Source organism: Gymnogyps californianus, chromosome 6 (assembly GCF_018139145.2).
Source record: "Gymnogyps californianus isolate 813 chromosome 6, ASM1813914v2, whole genome shotgun sequence".
Taxonomy (NCBI): domain Eukaryota; kingdom Metazoa; phylum Chordata; class Aves; order Accipitriformes; family Cathartidae; genus Gymnogyps; species Gymnogyps californianus.
Window position 1 is genome coordinate 11856302 of NC_059476.1, and position 22237 is coordinate 11878538.

Genomic DNA, 22237 nt, shown 5'->3' on the forward strand with positions numbered 1-22237 from the left:
GCCGTGGTACTAGTATGTCTAGATGACGCTACAAAGTGTTACCTAAGAAAAAGTTCAGTGCTCAAAGTATTTGTTGCCCAAATAGCCGTTCCACTCCACCTTCAGAAAAAGGAAGCAAATCATTGCCCTGCAAGGCAATTCTGGCCTGTGGACTGCTACCAAGCTATGCTGCCCTGCATGCTCCAACATAATATTCATGCTTGCATATACAATATATGAAGCTGCTAAAAGCCTGAATGAGAAATAGAAACAAAAATCTCTAGAATGCCACAGAACTTACTAACATTCACCACTTAGTAGATGATATTTTTCCATGTGAATGAGAGCAAGGAAAAAAAAATGCAAGATATCCATAAAAATAACTTCAGCAGAAATGTAACCAAAACCTATCAGTTTTAAAACTAAGCTTAAAAGGCTTGGGGTTTTGTTTAAGAACAAGCCTTACAGAGTTCATGTGACCATAAATCAGACTTCAGATATCTGCACATGGCACCACAAATGCAGTATTTTCAATGTCTGGGAGAGACCAGAAAAAGCAAGAAGGAAATGGCTGTTTCACTCTCCACACTACATTAGATCAGCAAAAAGAAAACCTAGCATCTGTGAAAAAGAAAAGCATCAGTTAATTAGAGTTTGATCCTTCTCCGAATTTGGGATTCGGTTATCAACTATCAGCAACCAATTTAAATACTACTACAAATCCAGTATACTGTAAAATTGGAATTGTTACAGACCCCCAGGGCAAAGGAAGATCCCTGTAGGCTGCACCTGTTTGGGTTTCCCCCTCTGGGATCAGAAATAATTGCAAATAGTAATTGCGTTTGATCACTATTTTTGGGATCTGTATTCATATACCAATAAACAGTTCCCAAACACAGGCACAAAACTAGGGAGCAACTCAAAAAAAAAAAAAAAAAAGGCAAAACACAACAGCAACTCAATCAGCAGTGAAATTAGATTATTTTTCAACAAAACCATTATTTAGTGTAGTGCTAAAGTAAAACAAGAATGTAAAATTTTACTATTTCAGCTAAGCGACACAGTGCTTTTATCTTTTACAAGAAGATTCAAAGACTTGCACATGTCCTTACACTCAAAAAGCAAGCATGAAGCCAACAGAGGACACCTGAATCTTTCCACTAAAGAAACTATGGTAGGAAGACCAGCTGTTCACCATAGGTATCTCAAGAAAAACATTAAAGTTTGAGACTACTGCAAGAAAATAGGATCATGGTTGGTTAAGTAGTTTTGTTGAGCTATTAAAATCTGTGCTTTCACTGAAATTTAACTATTAAGAACCTAGCAACTAAAATGTCTTCTTAGGAGAACTAATACAAACACTTTAACAAGAAGTAGAAGCTACAGCCCTACCCCAACATCAACCCATCATCTCCTGGATTTTCCTTTTAAATAGTTTTTCAAACACTGAATCAACAGAATATTGCTTAGCTTAAGGGATACATCAAGCCCAAATAAAATAATTTCCCTAAGCACAGGAAAAAAAAAAAAATGAGGTATTTCTAGAGAGCAAGACTGTTACAATGAGCACGCTTAAGTCTTGAAGTCTTATTTAAAATAAATAAAAAGAGAGAGATAAAACAGCAAATCTAAATTGAGCTGAAAAAAAACTACCATCTGTTTCAGGTAAAATTTCTTCCTCACCTATATTATCACCAGGAGCTCTCAATTTGTTATTTATTATTTCTAGATATTGTTTCAGATATTAGAAGACTTGCATCAAAGCTACATTACTTCAAGAACCACAACATGCCACCAGAAGTACCAAAATAAAGCTGGGAGTGATCCAGAAGTGAATTCGGTGAACTTCACAAACAGTGCAAAGTAATCCCCCCCCTTATTTTTTTTTCCTATATATATAGCTCACTTATAATGGTACAATTACAATGTTGTCAGCATATCAGAACACTTCATACTGAAAAGTGAACCTTACAGGCAAATGAAAAGCTTGACTTAAAAGAACCAAATTCCTTGCACTGGCCAATTAGTCTGCTCTGTGATCACGTGTTTAAGTTTTCACATCAGAAAAACTCATTTCACTGTCACTGCTTTTCAAACTGGGATATTTTATTTACATTAGGCTGCAAGCACTAGGCAGTGCTAAAAGCTACATATTAATAATAATCAAAACCAAACAGTACTCTCAGATGTAAAGTGCCCATGCTCCCATTAGATGAAGAAAAAGGACCATACAACCAGTCCCCCCCATATGACTGACAACAGAACTTAGAGAGCTCGCTAGCTCGTAATTAGAGTTTTGGCAGCAAGGAAAATCAGAATCCAAATGAATCCTAAGTGTTGGGGTTCTGGAATTATCATCTCTATAATGGATCAATGTAAACCTCATATTAGAGCAGCCACCTGAAAAGTGGTCAAAAACCGGGCGAAAAGTAACATTTCCAGCATTAATTCTATTCTATTAATGAAGTTCTGCCCATTTACATTTGGTAACTAAAAAGCAGCATGCGTTTGTACTGGATGAATATATACACACACCTGCAGTACATATGGAAGAGCCATCAAAGTACAACCCCACAAATGTAAACTTGTTAACTAGTTCCTTAATCTCTCATTTAGTTCATAAACCAGGTTATACAACACTGAATTTATATAAAAGTCATAACTAAAACAGATATCCAAGGCTGTTGCCCATCTCACCCTCCACTGCTTGAGAAAGTTGCATAGAGAGGAAAGAAAACTTACTCTTGATAGGGAGAAAAGGGTCTGAGCAATCATTTTACACTCTGCGCTTAAACAGACAACTTGAAATTCAGTCCATGAGCTTTTACAGCCACACATAACCCATGCAGAACTCTCTCTGTAGCTCATCAGCCTTTGCTCATCGTCTCCAAAAATGACAAAAAAGTCACTGCTTTATCATTGAAAAAGCGCATGCGAAAAGTTCAAATCATTATTAGATTTCTATTCAGAAAAAGCATGAGATAACAATCAGCAGCATTTTGAAAGTAGCACTCACATACAAGCCTTCCATGCTCTCTCCTCCTCCTTTTATTTGAGAACTTTATACCTCTAGACAGACTTGCAAACAGAGTAACTCAATGGTCAAAGCATACCAGTTACTTGCAGAAAGTTCGGGCATGCACACGTAGTCTTGGTTAAGATGAATGGAGGCAGTATACCTCACGTTACCCCGACATAACGGAACACAGACAAGCAGTAGCAATGAGTAGCTTTCATGCTCTATACGCCCTTTTGGCTTGCATTAACTTGTTTCTGTGTCACAAAATAAGAAATTTACAGCAAAGATTACAGAAACTTATTCTGGAGCATTTCTTTTTGTTGGAACTAAGTGTAATATATTTTCACTGTTAATTAAATGGCTTCAAAGATGAAGAGGGACCCAAAATGACATTGTAAAAGTACAAAAGAATGGGAAAAATCAGTAGAAGCAGCTCTAAAGCATACTTTTAGATTGCCATGGTATACAACTGATCAGTTTATATTAAATATTTTTGAAAGACAGCCAACAAGCTGACCCACAGAACCAATGGTGTGCAAACTGTGAAAGTCTCCCTGCTAACACGAAGCAGGTTGAAGTGAAAAAAACAGTTTCAGTAGACACTGGAAGTCACAGGAGTGAAAGCTGTGACAAACACAGATTTCTCATTCCAAAACTTTGGATGCTGAGAATAACGCATAAACATTTGCCTAAAGAGACTGAAGTTGTATGTCCATAGTTTATATACACCATCAGCTTTGAAACTAAGATGAGAGCAGCTTTCTTTTAGTATTATTAATTCAGAGGATCCTTAAAGAAATGAGAGGTCACGTACAGACTACAACCACTTCAGGATCCTTTCAGGCAACATGACTACTTGTTATCATACCACATGTTCAAAGATCTAACACGCTACTCTCCATGGCTTTCGTTACCGACAAAAATTTCACGGCAGTAACGGTTTCGCACCCATTTGCCTTGCTCCGCCTTTCGCTTGTCTGGAAGGAGTGAGGAGTTTGGGGTTGGGATCCACCTCCACTCCTTACTTGTGGTGAGCTTGGCGTGGGTCACCCGGCCGGGCGGGCTCTCCAAGGCACATGCTGGAACTGGGTTTCAGCTCCCACCGGCTCACAGCCGGGAAGGCAGAGCAATCCCATTGCGATTGCTGCTGTTAAAAATCTTCCCTGTAATTTCTGTTCCTTAGTTTCTCTACTCTAATGCAAAAGAGATAGTGCATATCACGTAAAAAGGCCAGAAGGTTAATTCAAAGCTATAAAAGGCTACAAGGTCTTCTTGATACTGTAACAGCAAGTTTAGAAATGACTGTGATTTTCTCTGGGCTTTTGAAGCAGAACACTTCACCAAAAGCAAACGTACATCTTGGGAGATGTGAGCAGCTGCTCCAGAAGAGAAAAACTAGTTCCTTATTCTCCTCTCTTTCTCTTTTATTTTTACACAACCTGATTTTGAGAAAAACGCTTAGGTTTTCATTACCACAGGAGGGCAGGAGCATGTAATGCTAGTGCCGATTTCTTCTTAGAGAGAGCAGAACAAACAGTGGGAGCTGGAACGCAGAAAGAGCCAAGTCAGAGACCTGGAGCATGATGAAAATTCAGTCGTACCAGCGGAGTTAACTGCTTGTTAATGAAGGCGTATGCATCCCATCTGCTGGCTACAGAAGAGCTGGAATGGTTTCAAAAAACATTCCAATACAGACATACCATCAAATATATGATGTGAACGTGTGATCCATACTCAAAGGTTTACCCCACTGATTTCAGCAGGACCGAGTATAGACACAGACACACACGGGCACCGAGGCTGCAGGATATGAACCGCGTCCTTGTCACACGTTAACTGCCGCTGCCCGTTGAGAATAGAATCCTTCCAGTGTAATTTGTTTATTCATTAATTCTGATTTCAGGAGAAAGTTCTGGCTTGCACCCAACAGCTAATTGGTTCAATAAACAGCATCTCAGTTTAGAAGAAGAAAACATGATACTACAGTGAGAGCATGTAACTGAAACCTCAATATCTGTTTGGGTATGACTTAGGGCTTCTCAAAAGAGCTGGATTGCAAAGAGCCAGTTTTAAAAGACAAGACAGCATACAGTTTAAATGCAAGAAATAACTACCAACATTTATCTGAAGACTTCTTATGGGGAAGAGAGAGGAGAAATTACTACTGTAAAAACATGCCTAATGATGACCTAAAACACAGAAAATAAACTTATGGATGAAGTCATGGAAAAAAAAAAAATCCAGGCTGTTGTATTTATTATGTGAATTACAACTCATGGCTATAATATTTAAACTTTTGTTTCCTTCCTAACTAGGCCTGCCACACACAATATGCTATCAAGAAAGCTGCCAAACAATTGTTTGAATATTCCAAAAAGCAAATATGTAGCCCACCATGAAAAACAAATATGATAACCTGAAATCTGCCGTCATCTGCACACTGTCCAAGAGTTCGAAAGAGTTAGAGGGACTTACCAGAACAAAATTTGCTGCACAAAGACAAGTTCCCAGGTACCTTAATTCATGTTATTTACTAACATAAATTTCCCTTTTCATGAAAAGAAATAACCTAGAATCTTAAATTCAATATAGCTCATGTAACTGCCAGTATTATAAAATTCTCTTTAATAAGAAATATTTTAGGTTTTGCAAGTACTGTACAATAGCCATTACATTTTAAAATCTGTTAGAAAATTAATTGTCACAGACTTAGTACGTTAACAAGAACACATGAACTGAGGCTTCGTTTAACCCATCCATCCCTTCAATAAGAAAATTGTGCAAATCACTCCAAGTTACGCATATTTTATAGGATTTTTCTTAGCTTTAAACCCTTTGATTGTACAATCATTTCTCTACAAGAAACATGTTAAAAAGTCATGTACTCTATGTCAGAAGCAACAGCAAAATGGGTTTTCATGATAAGTCCTTCATATTCCACTATGATCAGCATTTTGCAGGACTACACAGACAGATTCTCTGGTAGCCCTTCACTTCCTTGTTTAGGAGGTCACTTTTTTGCACTATTTCTTTTTATAAAGATCTATTTTTGGCTGCTGTGGACTTTTGTTTACATATTAAGCCACCTGATGCCTCCAGGAGCCATATAGTTTGCTAGTGAAGTCATTTTCTCTGTGCTACACATAGTGACTCCATGTAACTAAATGCTTCTAAACAGGACTTGGCATTTACGGCAATCTGAAGAAGACTCCTCTCTGCGCGGTTATCCCTTAGAACTAAGAGAAACGCACAGTTCTGCTTTTCTGCAGTGGCTGACTCAAGGAGGAGGGGGAAGGGGAATACAAAAGAGCACAAAATTCTACCATCACAATTTCAGAAATACAACAGTTCATCCAATGAAGAGAATAAGGATTACTCAATTATTTCCTTGCCTTGGACAGCTGAGGGTTGATTTGGGGGGTTTTGTTGAGTTGGGGGGGAGGAAGTGAGAGAAATTATAGGATTTTTTTTTTTTTTTTTTTAATGAGGATGGAATAAACTTTAGTATTTTGCTGGATTAGGTATAACACGAAGGAAAAATAAGACTGAAGCTAAGAACTTGAACCCTTCCACGGCACAAAGCACTTTACTCAGCACCTGCACTTGCACTGTATGTATAGCTTTAGCCAATTATCTACAAATTTACTAGGACCTTCACTGCCGTGCTATACAAGCTTTAAGTTACAGTGACATACTCAATTGCTTTCTTTTGTTTAAAAAAAAAAAAAAATCTATGCAACAGTTAAAACAGAAAAAAGAGTATTTTTTTGCTTTAAGTATTTTGACAGAACATGAGTGTTTCCTCCCAGGACAATTATCAATAAACACGATTAATGCTGTGTATTACAAAACAGATTATAACCTAATTTTCAGCATCAAAAAAAATACAAGTGAGAAATCTTATTGTATAGAAGACTGGCCAGTTCACATGCTACAATTATACAGGTTACCACCACTACTGCCAGTCACAGGAGAGAAGCCTCATACTGAAGAGAGAACAAAATCCGCTATTTGCCAAGATTCAGATGACTGGGACACAGGCGAGAGAAAGGAAAAGGAAAAGAGAGAAGTCTGACTCCCTACAATCATTGCTGCACCTCGGCTACAAATAAATATCGGGCCCTGGTCTTTTTGGCTGCCAGTCAGGTATTTCTTCATAAAAGTAATAAATATGTTTATTTTTCTTCCCGGTCAACGCAACATGCCAGACCGAAGGATCGTTCTGACGATTCAAACTGTCATGAAACACCTCTTCAACTTCTGATTTAATACTAATTCCTATTAGGATGGAAACACCGAAAACATAGATCTACATACAATAGCAAATCCTAAAGTGGTTTTGCCATATTCTTTGAGGTACTAAACCAACATTATCTGTAATATCTAATGGATAATTAAAATCCAAGTAGACGTGAAATATAAACATACTACAGCTTAAGGTTCTCAGGTGTCAGGGTTTCAAGATTATTTTTATTCTTTCACTTAACATTATTTAACCTTGTATTTTCATGCCCATCACTTATTCCAAACTTCCCATAGACAAAACACAAGTTTTTGACAGGATAAGTGTTAAAAATACTGTATTATAGTAATACATATGTTATTTGTAGCACTATGCAGAATACTTCATATATAAGTGAATCATCAATCATCATACAGAAGTCCTAAGTAAATTTATGGTTTCTTGCAATACTATCACTTACTGTTTCAGAAAACTGTTTTCGTAACTTTAGTTCCAACAACAGGGTCATTCATTATATCCTTAACCTGAACAACTACTACCGCTTTAATATGTGCAAACAAGTGAAAGACTGACAAGCTACTAACATCAGATATATTAAAAAAAAAAAAAGAATATTTGATATAAACATACCTTTCCTGCTGCAGTTTTCACAAACTAAACTGTGTAAGACAGAGTGAACCCTAGGATTACAACTGATTAGCCAAAAAATATAAATAATAGTTTAATATATTACCCTTCCCAAAACTTGACACAATACATTAATTACAAGGCTGTAGCTACAAGAAATTAATTCAAATCTTTAAAAGATGGCATTCTATGATGAGTTTAAAAAGTCTCTATGCATCTACTAATCACTAAGAGTCAAGTAAGTGATACTAATTGGTGTTCTGTTTAACAACTTCGTAAAGTAAACTTTTGACAGATAGGTGATGGCAATCTGCCACCAGTTCCCAAGAAGAGTGTCTGCTTTCAGTCACATCACTGTATCGACACTTTCAAAGGAAATTCAGCGTGCTTCTGGTAAAGTTAGTCATAAGTCACCGAATGTTTCAGCACCAAAACAATGGTGGCACAATATTTCGCATTCCTTATGCCTAAAATATTCCTACAGACATCTATAGGATTTCTGGAAATAAATGCAAAATCAAGTCTCAAGCAAACATGTTTTGCAACCCCAAATATAGTGAGTTTAGAAATAGTTGGAGAAAAACTGCTCAAGCTTTAATTTTTTTTTCCTCTAAGTGCCTGTATCAACCTGTGGGCTGAAAGGAGTGGGAGACTAGAACATGGGTAAGTTAAAATTGCACCTCATCGCAAACAGGCTTCACTATTTAATAAAGATGCGCTTCAGAACCCCTCTCCAAAGCAATACCAACCACGAACAAGATCTGTGCTACAGAAAGAACCTATTTTAAAGCCCAGCAGTCAAAGCAGTGAGAGAGTCAACTGACATGTGCTGCAATATTTATGCAGCCATTATAATGCAAATGCATAAGGTATTAGAAAGGCTATTTGCATTGGTGCACAGCCCCTTCAGTCTATGTACAATGCCAACAGAAAGAACAATTAGGATGCATGCATAACAAAAAGCCTCCAACCACAGGGTAGGCAGGTCCACTGAACCGGATACAATATCTATGGGATCAACAGGGCTCCATGGAAATACTGTTTGCTGGATCACTCCATACATCTTGCTCATACGTAGAATATGAAGCATTTTAAGACACAAAAGGTCGTAGAAGATTAGCATGGCAAAGGTAAGAGCAAGCTACAACCAATTTACTGCGAGCACCAGTCGTATGTTTCTCAAGATGAACAACTGGGCTGGAGCACAGCTCGCCTCCCCAGGGCTGCTCCTCTCTGCAAAACCCCACCACCACTAACAGACAAGTAGCAAACTTCCAACTATGCTAAAAAATAATAAATAAAAAGCCAGCTACACACTTTCCTGTGGCAAAAAATACTCTCCAGCACTGTTTGTAACAAAAAGGGAGGCAGGCGTGCAAGTTAGGATCTAATGTACATCCACTCTTGAAAATACAGACTACGCTTTTGTAGAGAAACCAAGCAAACAAATACGTTCAAGTCTTTCCAATTTTTTTTTTTACATGTACACCTTAACGGTAAAACAACACTAAAAGAACCAAGTACACAGGCATGCCAGATTGTTTTAAGAAGTTCTTTGACCATGCATCCTAGTATTTATCTACACCAATTCACAGCCTCTTAACATATGCTCACGCTAATCAGCATGTCTACAATTATATGATAGGCTCTGCACTCTCATGTATTTCTCTTGTAGAGCAATACAGATAAAGGACTTCTCAAACTGCAATGATCTTAAAACAGTCTAAAATTAATTACGTGATACAAAATTACTTTTTTAAAAGAAATTATAAACACTGCATAATTTCTGTACAAAATATATCCATTACCTAGAGGTTAATGATGGAAAAATTCTTAGTAATTAAAATTCCCTTTTTATCCAGAGACCATTGTTTTGCTATACTGAAAATGCCTTTATTGAACCAAATTTGGTGTCGGAGAATGCCCAGATTTAATAGTACGTTATGTGTATTTCACAACACAGTCAAGCCCAAGCAATGCAGCAAAAAACAAGCAAATTAAGGTCAATGGCTAATACTGCAAACATTACCTGCTTATTATACAACCTGTTACATTTTATCCTGGTACATTTTGTAACATCGCAAGACTACTGTATCAAACAGACCAGACTATGTCAGCTGGTACAATTTTAATGTAAACAAGGCTTCTTTTTATCTGTACAATTTAGTTACAACTGGCTGTTTAATCTTCACTACTGTGTCCTCCCCAGCCCTCTCACACACATAAACCCACCAGAAAGAGAGAGACAGAAATATCTGCTCTGAGATGCAGTCGCATGCAGTAAAAATAAATACAAGGTATTACAACGACCGAGAGGAAAGCAAGCCTCACTTCAATTAAAAGAGCGTCCACAAAGCTGCCACACAAAAAAATAAAATAAAAACCAACGAGCCTTGAAGCATTTTGGGTGGGAAATGCCGCTAGCCAAGCTGAGCGAGAGGGCACGGCGGGCTGGACGTGGGTACACGTTACCGGCTGCGGGCCGGGAGCTACCCTGCACCCAGGCAGGGCACAGAGCCACCCGAAACCCACCCGCTAAGGAGGGCAGGGGCTAGGTGGGCATCGCGGGTGAGCCACCCCAGGGGCTGCGGCGGGCGAGGGGAAGGGGCGAGCGCTGCCTTCCCCTCCCTCCACGCACACAAGTTTTCATCTCTCTTCAGACACGAAGGAAAACCTGCTGCTAGAGAGAAACGGCTCCTTTTTAGCACCCACCCAAATTCTCCACGATAGTATTTTGGAACATCTGAGATCTCTTAACGCAGTTTTATTTCCTTATCATCATATTAAACCTTCCCGAAAGAGAGCTCGGTTATTTGCAGGGCTTCCTCAGCCTTGCCAAGAGGGGATCACAAAATGTGATCCTTCTCATTCATAACAAACAGAAGATACTTTTACAGCCTTAATTCAATTAACATGCATGAGCACCACACACACACACAAGCACATACATCCACCTATTTCATGGGAGCTGTATACAGGTCGGCAGCAGCCGGCTCGCGCGGTGACAAGCCAGGACCGCCACACACACCCCGCTTCAGCAGAAACATTCTTTTCTAGAAAGCCACAGCCAAGTAACAATCAATCCAAAGGTTTCCTAAAAGGCACACGCACAGTGATCTTCCGAGCAATTAATTTCTGTACATAGGCTAAGAGTGCAGGAATACAGCTGGAGAAAATACTTGTCGTCTGAAGGAATCCCTTCAATCACACAAAATTCCTGGAGGAGAATACACCCGTCAGTGCGATTTAAGTGTCAACATAACAAAGGAACACCCCTCCCAGCACCTCCTGCCTTACAGATATGTCACGCTGGAAAGGAAAAACTAGACCAGGAACAGCAGCTATTCACAGTCAGCACTGTTTATCGACCCTACCCTTGCCATCACCCCTCAGAAAAATCCTAGGGATTGTTTAACATTTCTAGAAAGAGCAGAATATCGGGATGTGGCAGAAGACAACATCCTCTTTGAGGATTCCTCGGTATTCCTCAAAGGAAGGCTGTGGACACAAGGAGAGCTTTGTCTGGAATCATCTTTCTGTATTACAAGATTACATACAAAATTAGTTTTGCCTGATGTACATGTTTTGCCTTGCCACACGTACAGAAATCCTGATGGCTGACAAACATTAGCCTAAATTAAAAGGAATCCAGCTTCAAATTAGTAAAATAATCTCCCACTTTACTCATCCAGAGCAAAGAATAATTACATAGAAAACCAAAACAGTCAAACCCAAATCATTCAACAGGAATTAAGAGGATAAGGGTGTTACTAAAATTAAAATGTATGCACAACAGTGTAATAACAAATTCATATGATACAGTAAATCTTCCCCAAAACCAGGCTAGGATTACATCAAGATCACCATACAACATATGTCTGAAGTATGGCTGTAAATAAGTGTGACTTAATTTGACCACCACCTACTTTAAGCCCTTGATTTTATAAATAGAAGCATCCAATAATGACTAGTGATTAAAAAAAAAAAACAACAACAGTTTAGAAGGTAAAAAGAAACAGTAAGTAGAAAGTCAAACATGCAAACAAGAAACAGTAGAAAATGAAGACGCTGAAGGCAATTACTAAAACCATCTTAATCTCTATTTTGATAGTCGAAAAAAATCCCAACCAAGTCCTGCAGCAATGACAATACGCACAATTACAACTCCTCGATCATGAATATTCTGCCTCGAAAGTGTCTGCACATGTGCAGAACTGAATACAACATACGCTTCCATAGTCCCTTCTCAAATACGTGAGTTAAAAATTACTAGTACTATTTCAGTACTTTGTAATTGTTTTCTCACACGCTGTGACTTTTTATTCCGTGTCCATACCTGCTCCTAAATAAGCCGGTAAAGTCAAGCAGCAACACAGTTTCACCAAACTTCAGTTCTGCTGAATTTCTGTATAGCTCACGCCCAGTCGCAATTTTAGTCAACACACATGGCCGTTCACCTTACCTAAGATTACTACAGCTTTTTAACCATTTCCTAGAGAAAGATACGTACAACTCGGTGAAAACACCTTCCACAGCCACAAATACAGGCGGGAAGCTGTCACGCCACTTTCTCTGCAACACCTCTCCGTTTTAAATATCGGGAAAATCACCTGGCTAGGCAGGAAGGCGACGACTTTTGAAAGGAGATTCTGCCTCTCCGGCTCCATCAGAACTGCCACAATAAATACATCGGGTGAAACAGGAAAAGAGCCTCACGCCTATACGAGAGGGTGGGGGACAGCACTCACACACAGGAGCAGATGTAATCATTACCCTGAACGCCGGTAATCATTACCCTGAGCGTCAGTGCCACCACACACACGCGAAGTCTCTTAAATTTCTCTTTGCCAGCTCTCGCTACCGGGAGCTGGAGGGGAGGAGGAGAGGTGAGGCTGTGAAACGGAGCTTCCTCCTTTCTTTTTTTTTTTTTTTTTTTTTTTTTTTGTTGTTGTTGTTGTGGCGGTGGCTGGTCGATGCCATCGCCCGGCAGCACGGAGGAGCGGGGCAGCCCTGCCGCCGAGCCCAGCGGGGCGATCGGCCGCCCCCGCCCCGCCGCACGCAGCGGGCGGCCCCCGGCCCGCCCCACCTGCCCCGGGCCCCGCGGCTGCCGGGCGGGGCTGCACCCCGCCGGGGCACGCACGCACGCACACACACACACTCTCACACTCGCCGGGTGCCGGTGCGCGGAGCCCGGGCGGGCTGGCGGGCTGCCCCGCCGCCTCCCGCCGCCGACCCCCCGCGCTGGGGCGGCACGGGGCGCGCCCCCCGCGCGGCTACCTGCCGCCCAGGCCCTCCCCGCCTTTGTGCCCGCGGCCTCCCGCCTCCCCCGCCGCCGCCGCCGCCGCCGCCCCGGCCGCCGCCAGGCCCACCCCGCCCGCTGTCAGCCGCCGTCTCAGCGCGCCCCGACGCCCCCGGCGGCGGCGAGCCCCGCCGCGGCCCCGAGCCCGGCCGCCCCGTACCGTGCGGCTCCGCCATCCTCCCGAGGCGCGCTCGGCCCCCCCCTCCTCCCCACTCGCCCCTGCCGGCCACCGTCTCTGCGCACCGAGCCGTCACGGGACTCCCCGCCCACAGACCTCCCGCGGCACCACGGGGGCGGGCCCGCCGAGGCGCGGGGCGACCGACCGCTTCCAGGTTACGGCGCCGCCGCCATCTTGGCGGCGGGCGGAAGTGGCCCGGTTGCCCCTGGCGACGGCGAGGCGGCGGGGCGGGGAGCGGGGGGCTGTACGGGCTCTGCACCGGCTGTGCGGGCTGCACGCCGGCCTCCCGGGGCGTGTGCCGGTCTCCCGGGGCGTGCGCCAGCCTCCCGGAGTGTGCACCGGCCTCCCGGGGGGGGAACGGTAGCAAGGCGCGCTCAGGCAGGGCTCCCCGCTGTCTCTGCCGCTTGTCTCGGGGTCCCGTAAGCCCCGCGGGGCCTGGCCGCGGCTCGGGCCGCCCCGCCGCCCCGCAGCCGCCCGTCAGCGCCCACCGCTGCGGCTGTCGGGCAGCCTGAACAGGTAACCAGCCCTGCGGTGCCTCACACCGGAGCCCCCGGGGCCGGACATCCCGGTGCAACCTTCCGTCGTGTCACCGCTGCGACACCGGGGAGAAACTTCTGTCAAGATTTCCCCGAGTGAGGAGGACAGCCCATAGCTCCGTCGGTTACTGCCTGCAGCTCATTAAAGTATTACAAGAAACAGGAACTATTTTCCCGCCAGTCCAACTGTTTAACTGGAGAGTTTGCCCCCCAGGATCAGAAATTCTAATACAGTGAGTTCGTATGAAATAGCTCTTCTCAGCACTGTACGTGCATGGCACAGCTACCCGCTCTTGCTGCAGGTCACCTTTAGCTACTGAGACATTACAAAAGAGATGGACCAGGGGACCGCGACATTCCCATGTTTCCTTTTTCTACAAAATCGGGACCATCCCCACCTACTATAACCTCGCACCAATGTGCTGACTATTCTTTCTGTAGGAGATGTCACAAGCTAAGCGCAACCAAGCTGCCCTTGCAAGGAATACGTGGCAGCTGCAAGAAATGGCGGTAGCCCTTCAGAAGGTGGCAACCATACCTCCGCGTAGACAAATACACTCAAGTGTGACAGAGCATCTGCGATCAGCCGTCATTTGATTTCGGATGGGATTTAAAAGCAAGTTCTGTCACGACTTGTTATAACAGATCTTTCGGTATTCTGCTGAGAAAGGTTTAGCTTTTTAATGCTAAATTCTCAGGCGGTTGCAGTCAGTTCCCCTTTCAAGCCTAGATGGATTCTGCACTGCAGTAGTAGCTCAACTTTCTAATTTCTAAACCACATTCAGTCTAGTGGGAGTCTACTAACTGATCTCAGTACTTGCTGGTCTGGATTGGTCCCACTGGCTCACATTCGAAACGAACGGCAGCCACCTCAGCAGAATCAAAACCATGAGTAAATTTGGGAGCCGTTTCCTACATCAGGTAGTCAGATCTAAGTATCTTCTATTTCCATCAGTTTTTTACAACTTTTGGCAACCATCGAGTCTAGTTTCAGTGAAAAGAGGCTATTCACATTGGATTTTCTGGGTTCTGCCAGTTTCCTTTGTGTGATTCTTTGGCAAACCGGACAGTTCAATGTGGTTACACGCTTTTTTACTAATAAATGCTGGACAGCATTAAAAGCAGAATTGGCTTTTTGGCATAATGGGTCACAGGGCAGAAAGCAGGTGTAATGTCCTAGTGACAGTATTTCTTACAATGACTGGGCGTTTATTTGTTGTTATTACTCAGTAAAACATTCAGTGTGGACAGTGCACTGATCCCTACAAGACATGGAAATACATGCTTTGCCCTGAAAAGCTTGGAGTCTGAAAGAATTTTTTCTTGTGTAGTTTATTTGAACGCACACAGATGTCTACATATAACTACATCTTCTGTATTAAAGACCATAGCATGTATTCACCACACAGAGGGAGGATCTGAATGTTTTGCTGACTGTGTACTGTACCTTTGCATTTCTCAGGCTCTTTGTATGCAAAGTGCCACTGCCCAGTTGCTTTAGCATCGAAGAAGAATGTACAAAGGATACATGCTACGTGTACTCTGGTTCTGTTAGAGACTTTACTTCTGTTTCTACTTGCTTCGTGTTCAAAAATATGATTTGAAATCTAAAAAATGTTACTTCATACTCAAAAAACCTGGTTTGCTCTTTTCATGACAAAACATAAAACTGAAAAGCTGATATAAAGCAGAGCAGGACAATTGTCACTAGACAAGGAATCAGCCAAGAAATTTACACTGATAACTCTACCCTTCTGCTGCAATTCCTTAAATATGTCTTATGAGATTAGACTGATACTACAGTAATACTTGTGCCAGCAATCAGAACTAACAGACATTTTTGCAAAGGCAGAATTCATACACGCAAGATTTGTTTTTAATCTGCGCAAATGGAATAGTTAATTTTATACCCTCCTACTGGATGCTGGAGAGCTCAGGCTCCAACCTACTCCCAGCCTCCATCAGCACTGTTTGTCCCCAAATCTTCATCAACACAGACCTGGCCCAGTGTAGAAGGTGAGTGTAAGAGTCACAATTGTTAGAAGTATTAGTTAAGGGTCTCTCAGGATCAGGAGACTACGCTGAGACGCCCATATTTTGAACCTTGTGCTACTGCGACTGAGTGCCTCTCCTTAAGATAGATCCACAGACAGTAAGTCAGAGGTTCCTCAGTCTCCATTGCCCCAGAAAACCCACAGAACTGTGCAAGGATCTTGAATTACTGCCATTCACACTGAAACGAACAGGAGGGGAAATATAATTAATGAGCATTTCATAACCTACACGCGTACAGGTTCTGAATGAAGGTTTCACTGGCAATTTCATTTGGACATTGCCTAACTTTTAAACGCTTGGCTTTGCAACGTGCATAATGTTCCTTTAACACCTGTAGCATTTCCTGTGTTCCTGGGAAGGACAACTGTCGGTGCAGGATCATGCAGCATCACACCACCTCCATGGGTCATCAGCCATGCAGGTACCTTCGTATGTCCAACACAGACCTCTGCCCCTTGTACTCAAAGAGAAACAGATAGCAACAGCGGACTGTTATCCTCCATCTAGACCAGCAGCAGAGGGGGATGAGTGTTGGAATTTGGATTATTCAGTGGATTCATAAGACCATTCCCAAGGCTATTTAGTATTTACACAGTTGTTTCAAGCATGTTTCTACAAAGCAGTGTGATTTATTAGCAGCTAGCTCTTACACAATGAACTAAAATAAAGCAATTAATTAGTTAAGCTTGCTTAAGCTGACCACAAGATCAATCTAGCAATTTCAGAATCATCTTTGACTGAATTCAGATACCTCTGATATAATAGGCCCACTTGCCTTTTCTTAATTTAGTGGCTGCCAGACTAATGAATTGACCCTTTCTCTCTTGGTCATGTGGCCTTTTCACTACCTCCTCCCAACTGCAAAATTTTTGTCATCTAACTACAAAAAAGCACGCTCTCCTCTCCCAGGCAGGCAGCTGCTGCCGCCTCATCCAAGGACACTCAGTTCTAGTCGTTTCTGTACTGCGGGCTGGGGCAGACAGCACAAGAGGCAAATTCTTTGCTGGCTGAGCCAACATGAAGGCCAGCCTCGGGGAAGCTCTGTTCTACTTCCAGCTCTGGAAGCCAGGATGTCCCAGCCCCTTGCCACCCACGTACTCCTCTGCTCTGCCCTGTGTGGGGCTGCCTCCTGCAGCTCTCCCCTGGTACTCCATTCCCTTCCCCTCTGCCTGTGCCTGACCTCCACTTTCAGACTTCGATCACCTGTTCCTTCTCCAGGCTGTCTCTCCTTTCTTAACCTCCAACAGGGCCTCCAACTTTGGTTCCCCACACCAGCTCCTAGTTCAGTCTCTTGTCTGGTTCTTCATCTCACTGCCTATCCCTCTGACTTTCCTGTCTCTTCCTTCTTGTCTCCTTGTACTGGCAAACTGAATTCTGCTGTGTCTTCTGTCCCTCCCCTGCTGCCAGTTCCTTGCCAGCCAGTCTCAGCATAAAACTCCTCTAATTCCCAGTTTCACTTTCTTTGTGAATCTCTTGTCTCCCTCTGTCACGTCTCAAACCTCCAAATTCCCAGTCCTAGGTTTTACCTTTCTCCCATCTACACCTCAATCTACCCAGACCTTCCTGCCCTATCCTATTCCTTTCCCTTCTCGAGTCATCGGTTTACCAGAAGTTTGGCTTCAGTCTTTTAGCCAAGGGTTGCAACGGGTTTAGTTGTTCTGGGGGAGAGAAGCATGCCTTGAAGGCTGATGGCATGGCAAAGCCCATTTCATTTTGTGAGCATCATACTGATCACAAAAATAGTGTATGCCTTTGTCATTGCTTTTCTGTCTTCCCCTTGAATGTCACCTTGGCTCCATTGCTTTTATTATGAGTATACAAAAACTGGGAAGGCTGGAATAGTTGGCACAACTCAGGAGCTAGAGGGGAGAGAGGAAGGGTGCTAGGCACAGAAACTGTACCTAGAGGATGCACATAGACCCTCGGAGCCCTTGTCAATGTCTAGAAGCTAATACTCCAGCGGAGTGGCTGCCAACAAGATCCGTCACATTGAAAACAGAGACTGCCCCACCAGAGCGAAAGCTTCTGCTTGGTGCGAGATGCTGTTGCAATACAAAGAAGGATGCAAAGAAGGGGAACCTCAAAATGTGGTTCTCTGTTGAAGGACTACACTACAGTAAGATGTTGCTATTTTTACTGTCTGTTCCTTTTATGTGTTCGGCGTCAGGTCTGCTTACTTAAGTGACAAGAAATTATTTTTGCTTTTTCCTCCCGTTGGTTCTACAAAGCAGACAGAGTTTGATTAAGGTACCTATGTTCTCAGAACCAAGTAGCATGATTTATGGTTGTAAAACTGTCGTGTAAAAATCAATTCTGGTCCTGCCAGCTTCAACTTTCAACTCATTATCCACCTATCTATGTCTGTCAGGCTGTTAGCAATTTTTTAAACAGACTTCCTAGGTCTTACAAGAGCTCTTCCAGGTGGAAAGACAGGACATATCAATGCTGAAACAGCACATCCAGAATGCCATGCATAAAATTATTTTCTCTTATTTACTTGTATGCACACAAACTTCTTCAAGTATGCACCGTGTCCTAACTGTCCCAGGGCCAGCAGTTCTTCAGTTTATTTAGTGCAAGGGAAAACTGCAAATCCAGCAGGCTATCAAGCAAGCTAATCTTCAGTTATACAAACGGAGAGTCAACCAGTTCAAACAATTTATCTTTCAAAGTCAACACCACAAACAACAGAAACAAGCAAGAGCTTTTTCATTCACAACAGACAATAAACTGTATTTTTTTAAGCGTAGATATTCTACACAGGATAGTATCAGCTGTTAGAAACTCCTACTTTTCTCTGCAGTGAAAGACAGGGCAAATTAAAGGCTTCAGTTGTCTGTACTTTGAAAGGGGAGAAAGGCTGGAATGAAAAACTCAGTTAAACTGAAACAGATGCTGATTATTCCAGCTCCAGTCAGGCCATCCCTAAAGAAACCAACCTTTCTTGACTTCATTTCATTCTTCTGGTACTTGCAAATCCATTTCTGACATCCCAAGGTAACTCGAAAGGACAAAGCAGGATCCAACAGGACATTCTGTGCTCTGGTGGACAAGCTTCTCTTAGCTTGGATCTGCAGCACCTGAATTTCAGTAAGCAGTGTGCCTACCAAGGACTAACCATGTCCAGGATTAGCGTAACTCCCACAACTAAGGGGCAAGAGAGGGGATGGGTATTCACAAAAGCTAGTTTAAATCTACAGAGGTTAAGCTTCCTCTGTAGTCAATAAGATAAGCCTGTGCTTAGGCACTCTGAATCATATTCTGAAGAAATCACTTTTTCCATTGACCTCATGCAGACCCTGGGGAGTTGAGCTTTCCAAGGGGAAAGCCACTTCCTCCCCAGGAAAGTGCATTCAAGCCTAAATGGCCGTGGGTTCACCAGCTTTCTACATGCTGCACATTGCTGTTGGACTCCGATGCTGCGTGAGCACTGTAGATCTGCATGCCTGCAGGTGGTACAAGACATCTCCTACCATTGTACCTGTTTCATTTGGCTCTCATGTCAGCCTTCTAAAACTGGCTGGCACCAATAATCTGTTATGGTGTGGCTTAGATTTCATTTACACTGCATGTCATTTCATGCCTTCAAAGGTCTGTGAAGATTAGTACTCCGCTGACTGGTATGGCACGGTGAGTAGGAATGCGAGTGTAGCCCAAGTTTTTCTCTGCTGAACTTCATACAAGGGCATATCTTGCCTCCGTTCCGCATAAAAGAGGGAGCAGGCTTGCACTTCCCCATTGTCCTCTCTGATCTTCCAGTCCTCAACAGCCACAACAGGGTAGCAGTGTAGCCTGTCCTTCAAAGAGAGAGCCTGAAGACAACCAGTTCTGTACTGTTATAATTTTTAGCTGATAAAGGTGTGAAGCCAAAGGAAGGAGGCTCCTGCAGCAGCCAAGAAAGGGGAAAGGTCTCTGGGAGTGGCGGCCCCAGGAAGGCAGAACAATTTTATTACAAGTTTTTTTAAGATTACTATAAACAACTCAACTGTGTCCTAAAAGTGACTGGGAGTGGCAGCACATCCATGCTGAGCTGTGTAAAAAAGCCAGCTGCCCCATGCCCAGGCAAGTATCATTGCCAGCAGGTTAACCAAGGCCACAGGCAGAAGCAGTTCTACTCGGGATTACATCTTGTCACTGCTGCAAGCTCCGCTGTCTGAAATGTGGAAGAAGACGAACATCAGCTGAATAGGAGAGTCCCCAGGAAAACAAACAAACAAACAAGCAACCCTCACTCACCTTGTCACAAAGAGAAAAAAATTCTTTAAAAGTAATTCGGGACGGGAAAATTGAGTTGGAATAAAATATTTGCCTGTTGGTCTTAATAGCTGCAGCTCTGCTATCTATTTTCTCTCCCTCTTCCAGACTGTCAGCAGGGATTGAGTGTTCTTCTGGAGCCAGGGATGAATTTCCTGAATGGTGACAAATAGCAGTAAAGCCTGAAGTCAATTCCACAGTGAAATCATTATATAAATTGCTCTTTCCTGCAGGAAAGAGATGGATGAAAAATAAAACAAATCAGAAAATAGTATGAAATGAATAATCTTACAGTTCAGTCATGGGAAGCGAAAAGAACAACACCAACAATGATGCTGGCTCAGTCAGGGAGCCAAGTGTTATAGGGAGTACACCTGTAAAGGAAAATTTCAGTCGAGGATTTCTGAAAAAAACACTGAAAACTAGATCATTCAGGTGCAGAATGGTCTTCCAAAAGGACATCATGAAACTCCTTCTGCCCAGAGCCATGAAAGCTAGAGCAGAGTCAGTGCGAGCGACCCTAATATTTATTATTATTGTGGTAGTGCACCGGAGCCTTGATCTTGCGTGCGGGGTGCTGTACAAAAAGAGTGTTCTGATTCAGAGACTGAAAGCTAAATGTAAGACCAGAAAAATGACACGCATTTGTCACAGACGCAGGGAGCATGAGGAAAGAAAAGCAGTCAGCGTGCTGCCAAGTTTTTTTATAGGCCATACGGACAAGGAGAGCGTTGGAGAGAGCTCTGAAAGATGATTTTTTCAACACACATTAATAAGGGGTTGTTGCAAGGCTGGGAGGAAGCGTAGAGATGTTTGAAACAGTAACAAGTAGGCAGTAGAACTGGTCATCACAAGCTGATCTCAGGAAAGAGCTGGCATCCCGGTAATACTCTGAAACAGATGAACAGGGATGGGCTAGGGAAAGACGGGTCTTGAAGAGGCAGGCGTTTGACACACAAGAAAAGAGAGAGTTAGTAGACAGAAAAGAAAGAAGCGACACAGAGCGACGGGCTAAGAACAGTCCTGCATTGTGAGGACAAGGGCTTGGTTATTCAAGAGTTTTCTTTCCCCCTCTTGTTTCTCAGGGGGAGGAGCGGTGTTTCAAGGGACAATAATACAATCATTTGACTGTGTTAAGAGATTTATGGTCTGACGTTACCATGTGTCAAAATATTGATTCTCCTTCTAACATATGCTTTAGATATTGACATTATTTTTTCTATATAGAAGACTGACTTCTGCATACAAAAGCTGGGACTTCATAGTAGGATCCAGCGATGCTGAGTAAATACAAAGTGACGTAAATGAAGCACAAGTCTCAGATTTTTTCCACTCAATTAAATAAAGATAGCAAGAGAGACACTGAGCAGTGCGTGGCGGTGAGAAGCTGGAATAATTAAACAATAATATGACAGACGGTGCATTTACGGGCAATTACAGCATGCCTCTGCTGGCACTTTAAGGCACAAGGCCAAAGACTTAAGTGATTCAAACCACACAAGTAGAGCAGTAACCTCCTAGAAATGCCAGTTTAGAGCATCTGGCTTGGGAGCCCAGAATGGGACTTACACGTAGCAATAAGACAGGCAGTCAGGTCTCTGCATTTACTGGACGTTACCGCTAGAGAGAGAGCAGGAAGAGCAGCCCATCAAATAGCTGTTTTTCTGTCCCTTGGATAATACATTTCCAGGCACTTCTACGTATGTAGCAGTGAAAGACAAATCTTCACACTGAATAAGGACGTCTCCTTCTTGCCTTGTGCGTACAGCTTGAGGATACCACTGCATCAAACAATGACAGGTTTAAAATAAGTACATTCAGAAAGCTCAACTAAAAGAAATCATTCATCTGTCAACTCCCTTCCAAAAACAAGGACTGGGTTAAACATAAAGCTACCAAGCTTCAGGCTCTGAAGGCATTTGTGATTCCCTCAGGGAGTCACACGAGGCTTTCTGTTCCCCACCTTACCCCACCCAGTAAACCCGAACCACCTTCCTCCTCCTCCTGTCTCTGAAGAAGATGGGCTCTGTATCCCATGGTACCACTC

At 42.9% G+C, this 22237-nt stretch overlaps 1 protein-coding gene and 1 long non-coding RNA gene across 2 annotated transcripts in view; both read right to left on the bottom strand.

Moving 5' to 3' along the window:
• The window catches only part of SHOC2 (SHOC2 leucine rich repeat scaffold protein), a 65656-nt gene extending 53000 nt beyond the window's left edge, over positions 1 to 12656 (bottom strand). Inside the window, exon 1 of the mRNA XM_050898987.1 lies at positions 12479 to 12656. The gene's annotated coding sequence lies outside the window, so the exon portion shown is untranslated. The remainder of the gene's footprint in view (positions 1 to 12478) is intronic.
• Positions 12657 to 19842: 7186 nt separating this feature from the next.
• On the bottom strand, positions 19843 to 21946 carry LOC127017736 (uncharacterized). The gene is made up of 3 exons (XR_007766638.1): positions 21760 to 21946; positions 20173 to 20345; positions 19843 to 20089 (listed from the first exon to the last, which is right to left on the bottom strand). It is a non-coding gene; the product is annotated as an uncharacterized LOC127017736 (long non-coding RNA).
• Between the last annotated feature and the right edge of the window lie 291 nt (positions 21947 to 22237).